Source organism: Penaeus japonicus, unplaced genomic scaffold (genome assembly GCF_977035675.1).
Source record: "Penaeus japonicus unplaced genomic scaffold, GWHDUDI00000001_assembly GWHDUDI00000029, whole genome shotgun sequence".
Lineage (NCBI taxonomy): Eukaryota > Metazoa > Arthropoda > Malacostraca > Decapoda > Penaeidae > Penaeus > Penaeus japonicus.
In genome coordinates this window covers 22,191,652-22,206,651 of record NW_028234431.1, presented here as the reverse complement: position 1 = coordinate 22,206,651, position 15,000 = coordinate 22,191,652, and the positions used below count along the sequence as shown (strand labels likewise).

The 15,000-nt window shown below is 58.7% G+C and overlaps 1 protein-coding gene across 13 annotated transcripts in view; it reads right to left on the bottom strand.

Annotated features, from left to right (window-relative positions):
• Nucleotides 1-15,000, bottom strand: part of LOC122263163 (uncharacterized) — a 278,554-nt gene that overhangs the window by 63,613 nt on the left and 199,941 nt on the right. For 5 of the 13 annotated variants that reach the window (XM_086554093.1, XM_086554095.1, XM_086554094.1 and 2 more), the window contains exon 1: nucleotides 1,010-1,105. The exons of 7 other annotated variants lie outside the window; for them this stretch is intronic. The gene's annotated coding sequence lies outside the window, so the exon portion shown is untranslated. Of the gene's footprint in view, nucleotides 1-1,009; nucleotides 1,106-1,292; nucleotides 1,312-15,000 lie in introns of those variants that run through there. One more of the 13 variants, XM_086554104.1, reaches the window with a different exon arrangement.

The window sequence follows — 15,000 nt, the reverse complement described above, 5'->3', positions numbered from 1 at the left end:
AGGAGAGAGAGAGAGAGAGAGAGAGAGAGAGAGAGAGAGAGAGAGAGAGAGAGAGAGAGAGAGAGAGAGAGAGCGAGAGAGAGCGAGAGAGAGCGAGAGAGCGGCTGAACGTGTAGAAGCCCTGGCAAAGGGGTGGGAGCAAGGGCGAGGGCGAGGGCGAGGGCGAGGGTGGTTGACATGAGGCAGCGTCCCACTCATCACCTCGCAGCTCATCATCATGATCCTGGCACCCCCGGGTAGCCTCCCCCCTTCCCTTCCTGGCACCCTCAGGCACCCACCCCTGGCACCCTGTCCACCTCGCCACCCTCAAGTTGCCTCAACGTGACCATCGTGTTCTTAGCCCTTCCCGAAGCCGTCCTCTCTTGTCACTCTCACTCACCCTTCATCCTCGTCCCTCCCTACACTGCCCTATAGTAAGAGTATTCCCCTCACTATCACACAAAGTCGGCTCATAACCTTATCTTCAGTAATATACATGCATAATGTTCTTATCACCTTTGTGTTACACAATGACCGTTATGGTCTACCTGTTCCCCAACGATTCATTTATCATCATTCAAACATTTTGACATGTGGAAATCACAAAATCACATGTCGAAATCAAATATTTTACAGCATATCATATCATATCATATCATATCATATCATATCATATCGAGTCACCACTTTCTTTCGATCATCTTGCAACTCGCATGAAATTGTGTCACGCTCATCAAACATTTCGATCACTTGTCCTTAACTCGAGGAGAAACGTACGTCATCCTCAGAGAGATTTTCTACGTTCAGAAACCGATTCATTTAAGACACTTGGTTTTCTCTTTCTCTTTCCTTTATTCCTCTTTCTCTTTCTTTTCCAGCTATTCATCTTTCTCTTCTGCTGCGCGACACGACATTTTTTTCTTTTTCCTTTCTCTTTTCCCTTGCGGACAAGGTCAGGGCTCGCCGCGAGAGTGAACAACAAACTCCTCTTGCGCCGCCGCCGCGCCGACAACACAACACACACACACACTTGTACACCGACGCCGCCAGAGCCACCGCGGCCGGCACCCTCCAGCACCACCGGGTATTCCGCTACTACTGACTCACTCGCTCGCTCGCTCGCTCACTCACTCACTCCCGCTCGCTCCCTCGCTTCCTCGCTCGCATCACCACCACCGCCACCAACGCCCGCCTTTACCCGCTAAAACTGTCCTCTTCACCCCACAGACCTTTCCATATACACACACTTACACACATACGCACACGTATGCAATTCTTCACACGTATATACATACATGCACACATCCGCTTACACTCAGATGTCACCCCTCGCCCATGGCTTTTCTGTCGCACGGCCCGCATCCCCTTCGTCGTCAGAAGCAAAGTACTGCCTCAAAACAGGTATGCTTGCCGTGATAAATTCTGGCACCCAACACTTGGCGTAGCGCGCTGGTAGCCCTCCCCCTCCTACTTCCCCTCCCCTACCCCCTACAACCCCTTAAAAGGTAGGCCCCAAAATGAGAGGGCTTCCCCTCTCCCCTTCGCGCGGAAACCCGACCTCCTTCCTCTTTTGTCCCTTCCCCATGCTTCCAGGAAACCTGACATCCCCCTGCTTCCTCCCTTCCCCTTCCCTTCCCCTTCCCAGCCTTCCCTCTTCCCCTTTGTCCCCCTTTTTTCTCCCCGTCCTCTCCCCTTGCCCCTTGCCCTCCTCCCTTCACTTATCCTCCTCACCTCCTCCTCCTCCTCTCCTCCTCCTCCCTCTCCCTCGCTCTCCTTTCTCTCATCCCTCACTCCACTCGCCTCACCGCGGCCTGGCACTTGTTGAGTTTGTCTCACACGCTTTCGTCTCGTCTCGCCTAACATCCCCCATACAAGCGCCCGCTCCCGAGTCGGCCGACACACACTTCCCCGACCGGCACGCGGAGCCATGCCCAGCGAATCAACGGCACAGCAAGGCCATCGCACTCCATTCAAGCACAGCCCCGAACTGCCTCGCAGGAGAGTTCGAACCTGCACTTCACTTGTAAAGCGAATCGGCGGCCCTGCCCTCGAATTTCCACAAAGTAGCATTCCTTGCAAGGGGAGCGGAGGGGAAAGGGGAAAGGGGACAGGAGGAGCAAGGAGGGAAGAGGGGATAGGGGAGAGGAGGGAAGAGGGGATAGGGGAGAGGAGGGCCGAGGGACACGGCACCCCCGCAGAGGCAGAGAACGGTACTCTCGTCTGGCTGCAAGGGCGGCGGCAACAGCGCGAGGGCGTAGGGCTGATGTCAGTCCAGGTGCCACCTTGCCTCAGTCACATGTCTTATTCCAGCTGCCAAGGCTCATTCACTTTTTTTTGCACCTACTCACTATTTCTTTCTCTCTTTCGCCCACCCCCTCTCTCTCTCTCTTTCCTTAGGCGCCATCTTGTCTCCCTCGCTCGCTTCCCTTCCCCTCCCCTCTCTCTCTCTCTCTCCCTCCCAAACATTCCTCGTTCTCGAAGGCCACTGCCAAGACTCCTTTCCCAGCTTCGTCGAGGCTTCCTCCAAATACCAGAGATTACACATTCTAGTATAAATTGTTCCACCTGTCGCCCGACAGAACAAACGTCAAAACACCGATCCCCGTAACAACACTGCGAACACAAACATGCAACAAAAGCTGGATCAACAGCAACAGCCTGAATTCCTTTGTTTCGCCCTCCCCCATTCCCGAGTGCAGTCCACCTCTTGGGGAAAGCCACGAGCACGACCAACACGAAAATAAGCGAAGGGGGATAAACAATAAGCAGAGATTAATCATAAAGAGAACATGAAGAATCCTGCGGTGCCAAGTGCGGGCAGGACGGAAGACCATACAAGGAAGGTCTGGCTGACACCCCGGGCCCTTGAGGGTATGACAGAGCAGCCAGGGTGCCCAACGCCGCGCCCTGGGCACCGTCACCAGGCCACTGCACAGGCTCGTAACTCCGCTCAATCTATATACACTACTTACCTCAACACTCTATTACGGAGGTTTGAGGAGGTGAGGGCAGGGAGAGGGGAGAAGGGAGAGGGTAGAGGGTAGAGGGTAGAGGGTAGAGGGTAGAGGGTAGAGGGTAGAGGGGAGAGGGGAGAAGGGAGAGGGATGGGGAGGGGAGGGGAGGGTTGGGAGAGAGAGCGGGGAAGATGAGAAAAAAAGACGAGAGAGAGAGAGAGAGAGAGAGAGAGAGAGAGAGAGAGAGAGAGAGAGAGAGAGAGAGAGAGAGAGAGAGAGAGAGAGAGAGAGAGAGAGAGAGAAAAGAGAGAGAGAGAAAAGAGAGAGCGAGAAAAGAGAAGACAAAGTGAGAAGAGAAGAGAGAAAGTGAGAAGAGAAGATAGAAAGTGAGAAGAGAAGATAGAAAGAGAGAAGAGAAGAGAGAAAGAGAGGAGAGAGAAGAGAAAAGAGAGAAGAGAGAGAGTGGATAAGGGGAGAGAAATCCGGTCAGTATAAAATTACCAGCGAAATTCTGAGCCTTCAAGTCGGAGGTAAGTTAAGGTAAACATCCTCAACAAGGCGTGAGTCACAAAACCTCACGATCATCCTCAGTCCACGAGATGCCACGCAGGCGAGCCATTTCGAGACGGAAGATGGAACACAGGAAGATGAAGATGGTGGTGGTGATGGTGATGATGGTGATGACGATGGTGGTGGTGACGATGGTGATGGGGGTTATGATGATGGTGGTGGGGGTGATGATAGTGATGACGATGGTGGTGGTTGATGACCGACGATAAAAATGATGAAATAAATAAACAAACGAAAAAGAAAGGAAAAAAAAAAACACAAAACCCTGCATGACAAGACACACTACAGAACAGACAAAAAAACAACATCCTCCTCCGCCATCCTCCCGCAGCATGAACCAGAGACGCTGACCCAAGATGCAAGCCCTACACAAAGCAAAACCCAAACCCCGTGTGAACCTCCAGGCAAGGTGTGCGGCCCTTCCGATTAAAAGACAAAACCACCCCCTCCTTCCTGGCCCTCTCCTACTGTGAACGCCTGTCAAAATAGCACATCCTGCTAACGAAGAACATCCTGCCTGTTCAGCATATCCTGCCAGGTTGACGTAATCTTCTCACGATGAACAGCGACAGAACAGCGACTCGCTCGCTCTCGTTCACGCTGAGCTAAGTTAAGCAAAGGTTGTCCGCTAGAGATATGGAAACCCAAACGAAAAATAATAACAATGATAGCAAGAGCACCAGTAATAATGATTATGATAATTATGATAATGTTAGTGCAAATGTTAATGATAATGATGATGATAACAATAATAACTAATAATAATGATGATGATAGTGATGAAGATACCAACATTACGATGAAGAAGAAAGGTCTAAGAGTACGAATGCAAGGACAAACACCAGCACAAAAAGGGACGAAAAACAATGCAAACGCAAGCACTCCCCACCCCTCGCCTTCCCTACCTCCCCCCTACCCATCGCCCTCACCACAGACACTTCCCGAGGGCCACTAACAAGGGTGCTTGCGACACAAGCGCTGGTCCCAAGGGTGAAGGGTGAGGAGGTACCCGAGAGAGACGCGCCAATAATAAATGCGCTGGCCAAAGGTGTCTGCATGATTCCATGACTGAAGCGCCGATTGCATGACCTGGTAGTAATTCCCGATATCGACCGCGGATGAAGAGTACAAACTCCCATTCAGGAAGGAAAGGCGGATCTTGGAGTAAATTATGTGTATATGGGCCGGTGCATGTGCAGGTCCTCGTATATTTCATTCAGACTGTATCCAAGAGCCACTGTATACTGTCCGCAGATAGATAATAAACAAATAGAGACATAGACAGACAGACAGACAGACAGGCACATACAATCATACATAAACAGATAAACAGACTGATAGATAAAAATACCTACAACAAAAATAATCAAGCAATGACTGACAAATAAACAGACAGACAGAAACATAAATAGATAGATAAATCAACAGACAGATACATACAACAAAAATAAACAACCACTGACACGACCCCTGACTCCAAAGCAAAACAAGACAACAATAAAAACCTCAAAAGACAACACCAATTAAAACTCCCGATTCCCGACAGGCTGACCTTCTGTGACGTCATCGCCGGTCAGAGCCGAGGGACGTCCTGCAAGTCAATCTAAACAGAGAGCGAACGGGCAGCGCAAGGGAAGGGGATGGGGATGGGGGTGGGGCAGGACTAAGGTTTGGGGTATGGTGGAGGGAGGGAGGGAGGAGGAGGAGGAGGAGGAGGAGGAGGAGGAGGAGGAGGAGGAGGAGGAGGAAAAGGGAGGAACGAAGGAGGACAAGGAAGGAGGGAGGAGAGGAGGAAGGAGAGGAGGAGAGGGAGGAGGAGGAGGAGGAGGAGAGGAGGAGGAGGAGGAGGAGGAGGAGGAGGGGAAAAAAGAAAAAAAAGAAGGAAGGAAGGAGGAGGAGGAGGAGAAGCGGAGGAAAGAGAGGAGAGGAGGAGAAGGGGAGAGGAGGACGGAGGAGGAAGGAGGAGGAGGAGGAGGAGGAGGAGGGGGGGAGAGAAGGAGGAGGTGGAGGAGGAAAAGGAGAAGAAGAAGGAGGAGGAGGAGGAAGGAGGAGGAAGGAGAGCGAGGTTAGGAAAAGGGAGGAGAAGAAGAAGACGAAGGAACAGAAGAAGGAGGAGGTGAGGAGTGGAGGTGGTGGAGGGAGGGTTTGGATTAGGGAGGTGGAGGAGGTGAAGGAGGAGGAGGGAGGAGAAGGAGGAGGAAGGAGTGGAGGTGGAGGAGGGGAGGAGAAGAAGGAGGCAGGAGGACAGTGGAGGGAGGAGAGGAGGAAGGTATGAGGAGGAAGGGGGAGGGAGGAGGAGGGGAAGGAAGGGAGGAGGAGGGGAGGAGGGGAAGGAAGAGAAGAAGAAGGAGGAGAAGGAAAAGAAGGAGGAGGAGGAAGGAGGAAGGAGGAGGGAGAGAAGGAGAAAGGAAAGTGGAGGAGAGTAAGGAGGAGGAGGTAGAGGGAGGAGGAAGAGGAAAGAGGAGGAGGAAGTAAGGAAGAGGAGAGTGGAGAGAGTGAGGAAGAAGGAGGAGGAAGGACACACAGCTGAGGGAGGAGGGGGGAGGGGAGGAGGAGGAAGGAGGAGGAGGCGGAGGAAGGAGGGGAGGGGGAGGAGGAGGAGGAAGGTGCGAGAGGGAGGAGGAGGTGGAGAGGAGGAGGAAGAGAGGAGAGCGAGAAGAAGAGAAAGAAGAAGAACAGGGAAGAGAAGAGGACGGAGAAGAAGAAGGAGGTGGAGGAGGAGGGGGAGGAAATGAAGAAGAAGAAGGAAAAGAAGAGGAAGAAGAAAAAAAGAAGAGGAAGAAGAAAAGAGAAGAAAAGAAAATGGAAAAGGAAAAAGAAAACTAAGAAGAAAAATAAAAAATGAAGAAGAGGAGGAGGTCGGGCCAGATAAAGAAGAGGAGGTGGGCAGTCAGATCAGATACGGAAAAAAATGACGAAGAAGGGAAAAAAAAAAAAGAGAGTAGTTGGATAAAGAGAAGACAGGCCCCCCACCCCCCGGGCGAAGACAGACAAGATGCACGTGGTATGATGCTGCAAAACCTCCCACGTGCTCTCCCGTCGCGGAAGCTCGGACGACCCACTGCACCGGGTCGTCAAAAAGGAACATAAGTCGTCGTCTCGAGCTGTCCCGGGACACCTCCCACCCTTTCCCTTACCCCCCTCCCCCTCCCTACATGAAACCAACAACAAAAACAAGAACACACTTTCCGAAACACTTCTGGAGCGTTTCCTTTGTTCCCTTTAAAGGTTCGGGAAGAATCGATCCCTTGGCGGCACCGAGGTATTGATCCGACTCTAAGGGGGGTGGGGGGAGAAGGTCACGGGGGAGGTGGGGAGGAAGGAGGAGAAGGAGGGGAAAAGAAGGGGGGAGAGGACAGGAGGAGTGGATGGAAAGGAGGAAGAGGAGGAAGAGGGGGAGGACGGGAGTAGGAACTAGGACGGAGAAAAGAAGGTTGAGGAGGAGAGTGAAGGAAAGAGGAGAAGGAGTTAGGAGACGCGAGAGGAGTGATGGGGGAGGAGGTTGTGAGTAGAGAAGAGGAATGGAGTGAAAAATGTGGAAAGGGAAGAGAGTGAAGCGAATTGGGGAGAGAGAGAAGATGGAGGGGGGGGGGGGGGGAAGGGGGAGTGGGGGGGGAGTTAATGGGCGTTCACCAGGCAAAATTCGTGAATTTTTAGATTTTTTATAGTTTACCAGGACGTTGCCCCCCTCCCCCCCCCCCCCGCCCCCCCTCCCCCCCGCAGTAGTGGGGGGCGAGGGTGTTCTTTTGTTTTGTGTTTTGTTTTGCGATTTTTAAAACCCGTTGGCACGGCCGGCTCCGCCCCCCGCGCCCCCCACCCCCGGCGCTACGGGGGCGCCGCCGGCCCCTACCGGCCGGCGTGGCAGACGGCGTCCGGGGAGGCGCGGAGGGCAAGTAAACGCGTGGCCGGGGGGCGCGGATGGCCGCACGGAGGAAGGCGCGCTCGCGCCGGTAAGGAGAGAGGGCCAAACTGGCAAGGGGCCCCCAACGGCGGGTGCCTCCCGTGCCCGCGCCCCCCGGGAGAGTGGCCGGCCCCCTCCTGCCCCCGCACTCCCCCCCCTCTCACTCTCTCCCACCTCCCCCCCCCCCACCTTTTAATTGGCGGCTGGGTGTGTTTTTTTATAGGTTTTTTTTTTTCTTTCTTGAGGCCACCACCCCCCCTTTTATTTTCTTGATATCGGAGATCTTGATCACTAAACCCCCACAAAATCATAATATTAAAATTATTTCGTAGGGAAGGCATTTGTTGTAAAACGCCGGAAAAAAATTTATGGGTTGTTGTTTTTTTTTTCCATTAAAATTATAGGACCCCATTTAAATAAACTGTTTGTTAAACAGATACCCAAATGGTACAATTACCATACATACATTTCATTACATAATACATGCTTTTACCCCTGACATACAATATTATAAATTCATACATACATACTCCCCACAACACACGACAACACGCACTCCCCACACACGTACGCACACGAAATCCAACAAACACAAGCACAAGCAAAAAGAAACAAAATCAAACAAACACACCAACATACACACTTACACACACAGATACAAACAAACGAAAGAAACACACACACACAATCTAACAAACACAGTTCTCGCACACACGCCTTATATACTAGGCACAGTCACACAGTCCCATTGTTTGCCGGACGGACAACGTCGGTAATGGTAAGTGCCGGCAACCCCCTTCTTCTACGCGTGCTGGCATTTCTCCACGGTTGCGCACTTTATTGATCAGCGGTGCGGCAGTGGGGGGGGGGTAGCGTGGGGGTGGGGGGGGGGCGGGGCGGGGGGGGAGGGGGCGCGTAGGCACACAAGCAACGAGGGCGCGGGGAGGGGGGGGGTATAGGGGACCGGACCGGGAAGGGTCAGGGACCACGGGCCTGATTCGGTGACCTTCCTTCTTGTTTCCCTTCCCTATATATCTCCCTCTCCCTCGTTTCGCCATCTATCTCCCTCTTTTCCCTATTAAATCTTCCCTCTCCCCTGCCCCTCTCCCTCTCCCCCTCTCCCTCCTCCCTCTCCCTTCCCTTTCTCCCAACTAACTCTCGTTGCCGCGGGAGGAGGCGGGGGCCAAACCCCACAAAAAAAAGAAGGGACCCGAGACCCGCCCAAAAATAGAGACGCCCCCAGACCCCACCCAAAGTAAGAAGAAAGAAGACAAAGAATGGAAAAAGAAGAAAGGAAGACCCAGGACGACCAAAAGACCCCCCGCAACACGCCAGTTTTTTTTTTTTTTTTTTATTTTTTTTTTTGTTTTTGTTTTTTTTTTTATTTTTCTCAAGGACCCCATTTACGTTTTAGTGTTTAGTTGAGGTTATGGTGACCCATTTAACACGCCAATAGGGGGAATTATATCTACGTTGAGTTTAGGTTTTTTTGCACTGGGAACAAGACAAATGGAAAGGTTTATTTGCTGGTTAATTTGAGTCGCGCGAGAAGACAGTGGGATGTGTCGAGAGTGAAAGAGTAGAGAGGGTGTGAAAGGGAGTTGACGAAGGAAGATCAGAGACGATTTTTGTGAACTGTGACCTTTTTTTTTGTTTCATATGTGTATTAAATAAGAACCACCACTAGGGGATGTGTGGTGTGTGAAATAAACACCTAATTTTACACATATACATACACACAGATACACAAATACACATACACAAAGACTATGTTCTTTTGAATTGTTGCCTTATAAGAAGAACTAACGTCGAGACGAGGGACCATTACGGTATTGTGGTGATAAGGCACGCGGCGGCTCGCTCTGGTACAAGCGAAGGAGGGGGGGGGGTGGGGGGTGGGAGGGGTGGAGGGTGGGGGGGGGGGGGTAAGGGGGGGGCTGGGGGGGGGGGGGGGGGGGGCGGGGGTGAGGGGTGGGGGGGGCGGGGGTGGGGGGGCAGGGGGGTGGGGGAGGTGGGGGGGGGGGGGTGGGGGTTATTGGGGTGTGTCTGGTCGTCTGTGGGTGGGTTGGGGGGGCGTGTTGGGGGCGGTGGGGATTGGTGGATTGTGGCAGGGGTGGTGTTGGGGGGGGTGTGGAGCGCGGGGGGGGGAATGGAAGGGGCGGGGGGGGGGGCGGGGGGGGTGGGGGCGGGGGGGGGGGTGGGGTGACGGGGGGGGGGGGTGCGGGGGGGGGGGGGGGGGGGGGGGGGCGGCGGGGGAGGGGGGGGGGGGGGCGGGAGGGGGGGGTGGGGTGCGGGGGGGGGTGGGAGTGATTGTTGTAGGTGGGGTCGGGGGGCGGGGGCAAGGGGGGGAGGGGGGGGGGCGGGTGGGGGGGGGGCGGCGGGGGGGGTGGAGGTGATGGCGAATGGGGAGGGGAGGGGAGGGGTGAGAGAGGTTGGGGGGGTAGTGTGAGATGGGTGGGGCTGGGGTATTACGGTGATTGCCCCGTTGGTCTTGTGAGGTTGGATTGGTGGTCGTGGTGGGGGGGAGGCGGGAGGGGGACGGCGGGGACCTGGACGTGGGGGGGGGGGGTGGGGGGGGGGGGTGGGTGTGGTTTTTCGGTGGAGTGGGGTGGGCGGTGGGGGGTATGGATTGGTGTGGGTGCGTGGTAGATATCCTGAGAGTTGTGGGGTGGAAGAGAGGACGTGGGTGTTTGTGGACCGTGCGGTATGTACGGTGTAAGGTGTGGGAAACTTGACGCTGCTTGTACGTTTTTTTTGGTTTAGGGGAGGTGTGTTTGAGGGATCAATAGTGTCGCACCTTTCTCTCATCCCGGGGTTGGGGGGAGGGTAGGGAGGTTAGGTAGGAGGGGGTTTTTATTTTAAAGGGGTTGCGGGGGGGCGGGAGCGGCGGGTGGGTGGGGGGGAGGTGCGTGGGTGGGGTGAGGGAACACACAAAACCAGGGGGTGGGGGTGCGGGGGGGCGGGTGCCCAGGGGCAGGGTGTGGGGGGGGTGCGCAGTGGGGCGGGGCGCGGGGGGGGGGGCGAGGGGGAGGGGGTGGGCATGGTGAGGTGGTATTAGGTCTGACAGGGTGTGGTGTAAGACGGGGGGTTGGGGAGGGGGCTAGGGGAGGGGGGGGGGGGGGTTGGGGGGGGGGAGGGGAGGGGTTATGCCCGGGTAGGGGTTCCCCGTTCGCCCCCAGGGGGGGGTTTGGGGGGTGGGGCCGCTCCCCTGCCTCGCGCCCGCGCCTCCCTCAGGCCCCCCCGCCCGGGGGCCCCCGCCGCGGCCGGCGCGTCTGTTAGCGGGCGAGTGGGTGGGGATCCGGGCCCTCCTCTGCCCCCCCCTCCCACCCCCCATGGGGTGTAAGGCTGTGGGGTGAGAATGTTGGGGGGTTTAAATGTGTTTTTTTTTGGCGGCACCCCCCTCCTCCCGCCTACCGTTCTCCCCCAACCCCCGCTGGTAATACCCCCCCTAGTTAATAGGGATGTTCCAACACACCCACAGGTCCCCCCCCCCCCCCCCAGTCGTTGCCCCTCTTTTCATAAACTTTACCTCCCTCCTCCTTCCCTTTGTTGCCTGCTCTTCATCCTCCTCCCCCCCCCCTCCCCCCCGCCCCTTAAGCATTCTAATACGGCCTCCCCCCCCCCTTTTCTTGCATAACATGCCTTGTTGTACACACAACACAACACCCACACCAACACCACACACACACACACACCCATCCCCCACACACTCCACGCGCGCGCGGCGCCGTGAGAAGATATATAGAAGATACAGTTCTCACTCTCTCCTCCCCACACCCCCCCGCCCTCCCACACCCACCTACCACCCACCCCACCTCCTCCACTCCAACCTCCCACCCCCCACCCAGACCCCACCCATCCCCCCTTCACCCCTCCCCATCCCCCCCTCCCCCCCACCCCCCCCCCCCCCCCCCCCCACCCCCCCATCCCCCCCCCCCCCCCCACCCCTCCCCCCCCACATACCCCCCCCCCCCCCCCCCCCCCTCCCCCCCCCCCCCCCACCCCCCCCCCCCCCCCCCCTCCCCCCCCCCACCCACCCCCATCCCCCACCCCCCCCCCCCCACTCCACCCACCCCGCCCCCCCACTCACACGCACACCCCGACATCCACTCCCTCACCTACACTCCACATCCACCCCTCTCCCCACAACCTACCACTACACCACCCCCCATCCCCCCCCCCAACCTCCCTGCCACCCCCCACACCCTCCTCAACATCAACACCTTCTCCACCCCGTACCACCAACGCCGCCACTCTCCCTCACCCACCCCTCCTCCTCCCCCCCACTGACTCACCCCTCTTAACCTCTCACATCCTCCCCACCTACTCACCCCTCACCCTCCCATCAACGCCCCCCCCCTCTCTCCCCTCACTTCACTACCCGACTCAACCTCCTACACTCCACGTACCTACCTCACAACACGCCACCCCTCGCCATCATCCCACTCCATCCTCCGCACACCCCGCCTGCACTCTCCTCTGAGCCGCTCCCGCTCGTGATCCAATTCTGTAACACGTTCTGCTCACTCTACTAATAGTCTTCAATGAGACCGTCCTACCCCCGCCCCCCCGCCCCGCCCCCCCCCCACCCCCGCGCCACCACGCCCCCTCCCCCCCCCCCCTTGACCCCCCGCCCGCCAGCTCGCACCCCCTCTCACAGCGCCGTGGATCACGCCTCGACTGAAGATAAGTTCCCACGGTGTGGTGTCGTTTTTTCTCCCTCCCAATCGATATTCCATCACCCCCCCCCACCCCCCCCCCCCCCCCCCCCCCCCCACACACCCCCCCCCCACGCCCCCCCCAAAAAAAACACCAGTAGCGGCCCGCTCCCCACCTCCCCCACCACCGCACGCGCACATCTATTCCGCGGCGCTCACTCCTTACCTCATTAGCCCTTCATATCGTGCACGCCTACGCTCTTGGTCTTCCACGCGTAATGCCGCCTCTCACCCTATGGCCCCCGCTCCACGCTCTTCGCAACGCCCACACCTACGCACCCCACCGACCCTCACACCCCCCCCGCACCCGTGCACGCCCGACCACACCGCTTGCGCCACCCGCCGTCCGCCCGCCTGCCCCCCCCGCCGTTCTTCCTCCCGCCCCTCCCTCCCACCCCTCCCCTTCCGCCCCCCCCCCCTGCCTCTCCCCTCCCCCGCCCCCGCCGTCCCGCCCCCCCCTCCCCCCCCCGCTCCCCCTTACAATCACTCGCACGCCCCCCTCTACCACCTCCGTCACCCCCCACAAAACCGTCCCCCCCGACGAACCCCACTCCCCGTTGCCCCCCACCCCCCCCCCCCCACGCTCCTCCCCTCCCCCCCCCGACCCCCCCCCCCCCCCCCCCCCGTGTCGACCGCCCCCCCCCCGCTACTCCCCCCCTCTCATGCTCTCTCGCCCCTCCGCCCTCGCCTCACCCTACTTACTTGGCCTGCCCTCGCCCTTCCGCATACACGCCCCGCCTTCGCACCCGTGACCCCCTGACCTCGCATCCTCCCCCACCGTGGTCCTATAACCCGGCCTCCGCCACGGCCCGCACATTTTAGACCCACCCTCAACTCCTCCCCCCCCCCCCCCCCCCCCTCCCCCCGCGAACCCCGCCGCTCCGCCCGCCGCCCATTGGGTCCCCCCCCCTCCCCCATCGCCGGTATTGGGTGGCCTCTCTGAGCACCCGAGGCGCACCGAGCGGCCCTTCGCTTAAAGGGAGCGCGTGTCTCCCTCTTATGGCTGGTTTAGTAAGGGAGTGTATCGAAGCGCCCCGAAAGGCCAATTGTGCGGAGGCCCATTTAAGGGGAAAGATTATGGTATCCATATTACGCCCCCGCTTGCCACTATTCTCCCAAACCCCCAGCCCACCCCCACCCGCCCCCACCTCCAGCGCACACGCCCTCCCCACCCCCAACCCCGCGCCCCCCCCCACCCTGCAGCACGCCCCCAGACGCACGCGCCACGGCCCGCGCGGCTACCTCACAGGGCGGCTGCTTTACGCCCCTCTTTAGCCGACAAGAATACTCTACTGAATATATTCCTCTCATCACCACATACAAGCTCTATCACACAAAACGCATCGCCATCCCCCCCCCCCCCCCCCCCCCCCCCCCGGCCCCCACTCATCAAACCTATCAGAAAATTGCTAAAAGAAACTAAAAAAAAATACATAAACATCCACCGAAAGGCACGCAATCCCAGAAGAAAAAGGAACTTGGCACAGAACCAAAACCTCCCGAAGCGCGCCTAACCCCTACGCTACGACCATCTCGCCCCCCCCCCCCACCTTCGCTCTTCCTTTCCCCCTTCTCATCAGCAGACCCTCTAAGCCCCGACGCCCCACCGAGCCCCCCCCGCAGGCCACCGAATCCCTCCCTCGCCAAAATGAACCGCCTCGGCCAAAAGCGGGCTCTGTATCCATGCCTCCAAAAATCAACACACAAACAGGATACCTACTATTTTAAACGATTTAATCGTAATCATAAATAACCCAACAAATCGTACACCTAACCCGCCCTCTGCCCCCCAAGCCCTCGCGGCGTGTCTCTGGGCCGCTGCCCGCCGCCAAAGCTCCACCACTCGTCAGCCTAGGCCCCCTTGGGGCCTAACACCGATCACATAGGGACGCGCGCTCCGCCCCCGCCCCGCCCTCCCCGCGCCCCCCCCCCCCCTCCCCCCCCCTGACCCTCCCCCACCCGCGCACAGCCCTCCACGCACCCCCCCTTGCTCCTCACGCCCTTCCCCGCTCCACGCCCCTCCGCGACTCACCCGCTCCCGCGACCCCCTTCCCTCGCAACCCCGTCGCTCGCACCTTCGGGACGATCCCTTGAGCCCTCGGCCTCAGCCCCCAGCCGCTCTGGCCACCCACCTCCTAAGGCCCCCCGCACCCCCCCCTTACGCGCCCCTCCACCCCTCATCCACTCAATCCCGCCCCCCGACCTGCTCCCCAGCGCCTCCCTCCCCCGCCACCCCCCCCGCCCTCCCGCCTGCCTGCGCACTAGCCCGCACCTTGGCACTCGTGCCACCCCCTTCTAACTCCTATCATCCGTCGCTGATATTGTCCGCGCCACTGTAGCCTCCACTACCACGGGCCTCCGCCCCGCTCCCACCCGCACAACGCGCCCACCTGCCGCCCCCGCACCAGTACGCACCACCTCCCCAGCCCCGCTGCCCGTCGCCCCCCTCCTCGGACTCTAGCCACTTAGGCCGGCGCATGGCGGCTCACGCGAAGGCGCGCGCACCGCGCCCTGCGCGCCAGCCTATAGCTCTGGCGTGGACGCGGCCCCGCGCCCCCACCACGCCCCCTCGGGCCCAGTCCGACTCGGCTGCCGGCGCAGCGCCACTCCCGGCCGCGCGCAGCCCACCCCCCACCATCCGCGACGGCTGAGCATCGCGCCCCCGCGCACGAGAGCCCCCTCGCCGCGCAGCGCTACGCCCTACCGCGCTCGCGTTCCGGGGGCGGGCAAGACGTGCGCGCTCGTCTCGGCACGGCGAGCTGCGCGACGGGTCAGGCGCCCCGGCGTACGGCCGTGCTACTGGAACTACGCGCACTAAACAGCCGCTCCTGGCGCTGACACCGGCTAAGGAAGGAAGGACCGGAAGGAGGCAAGGCCT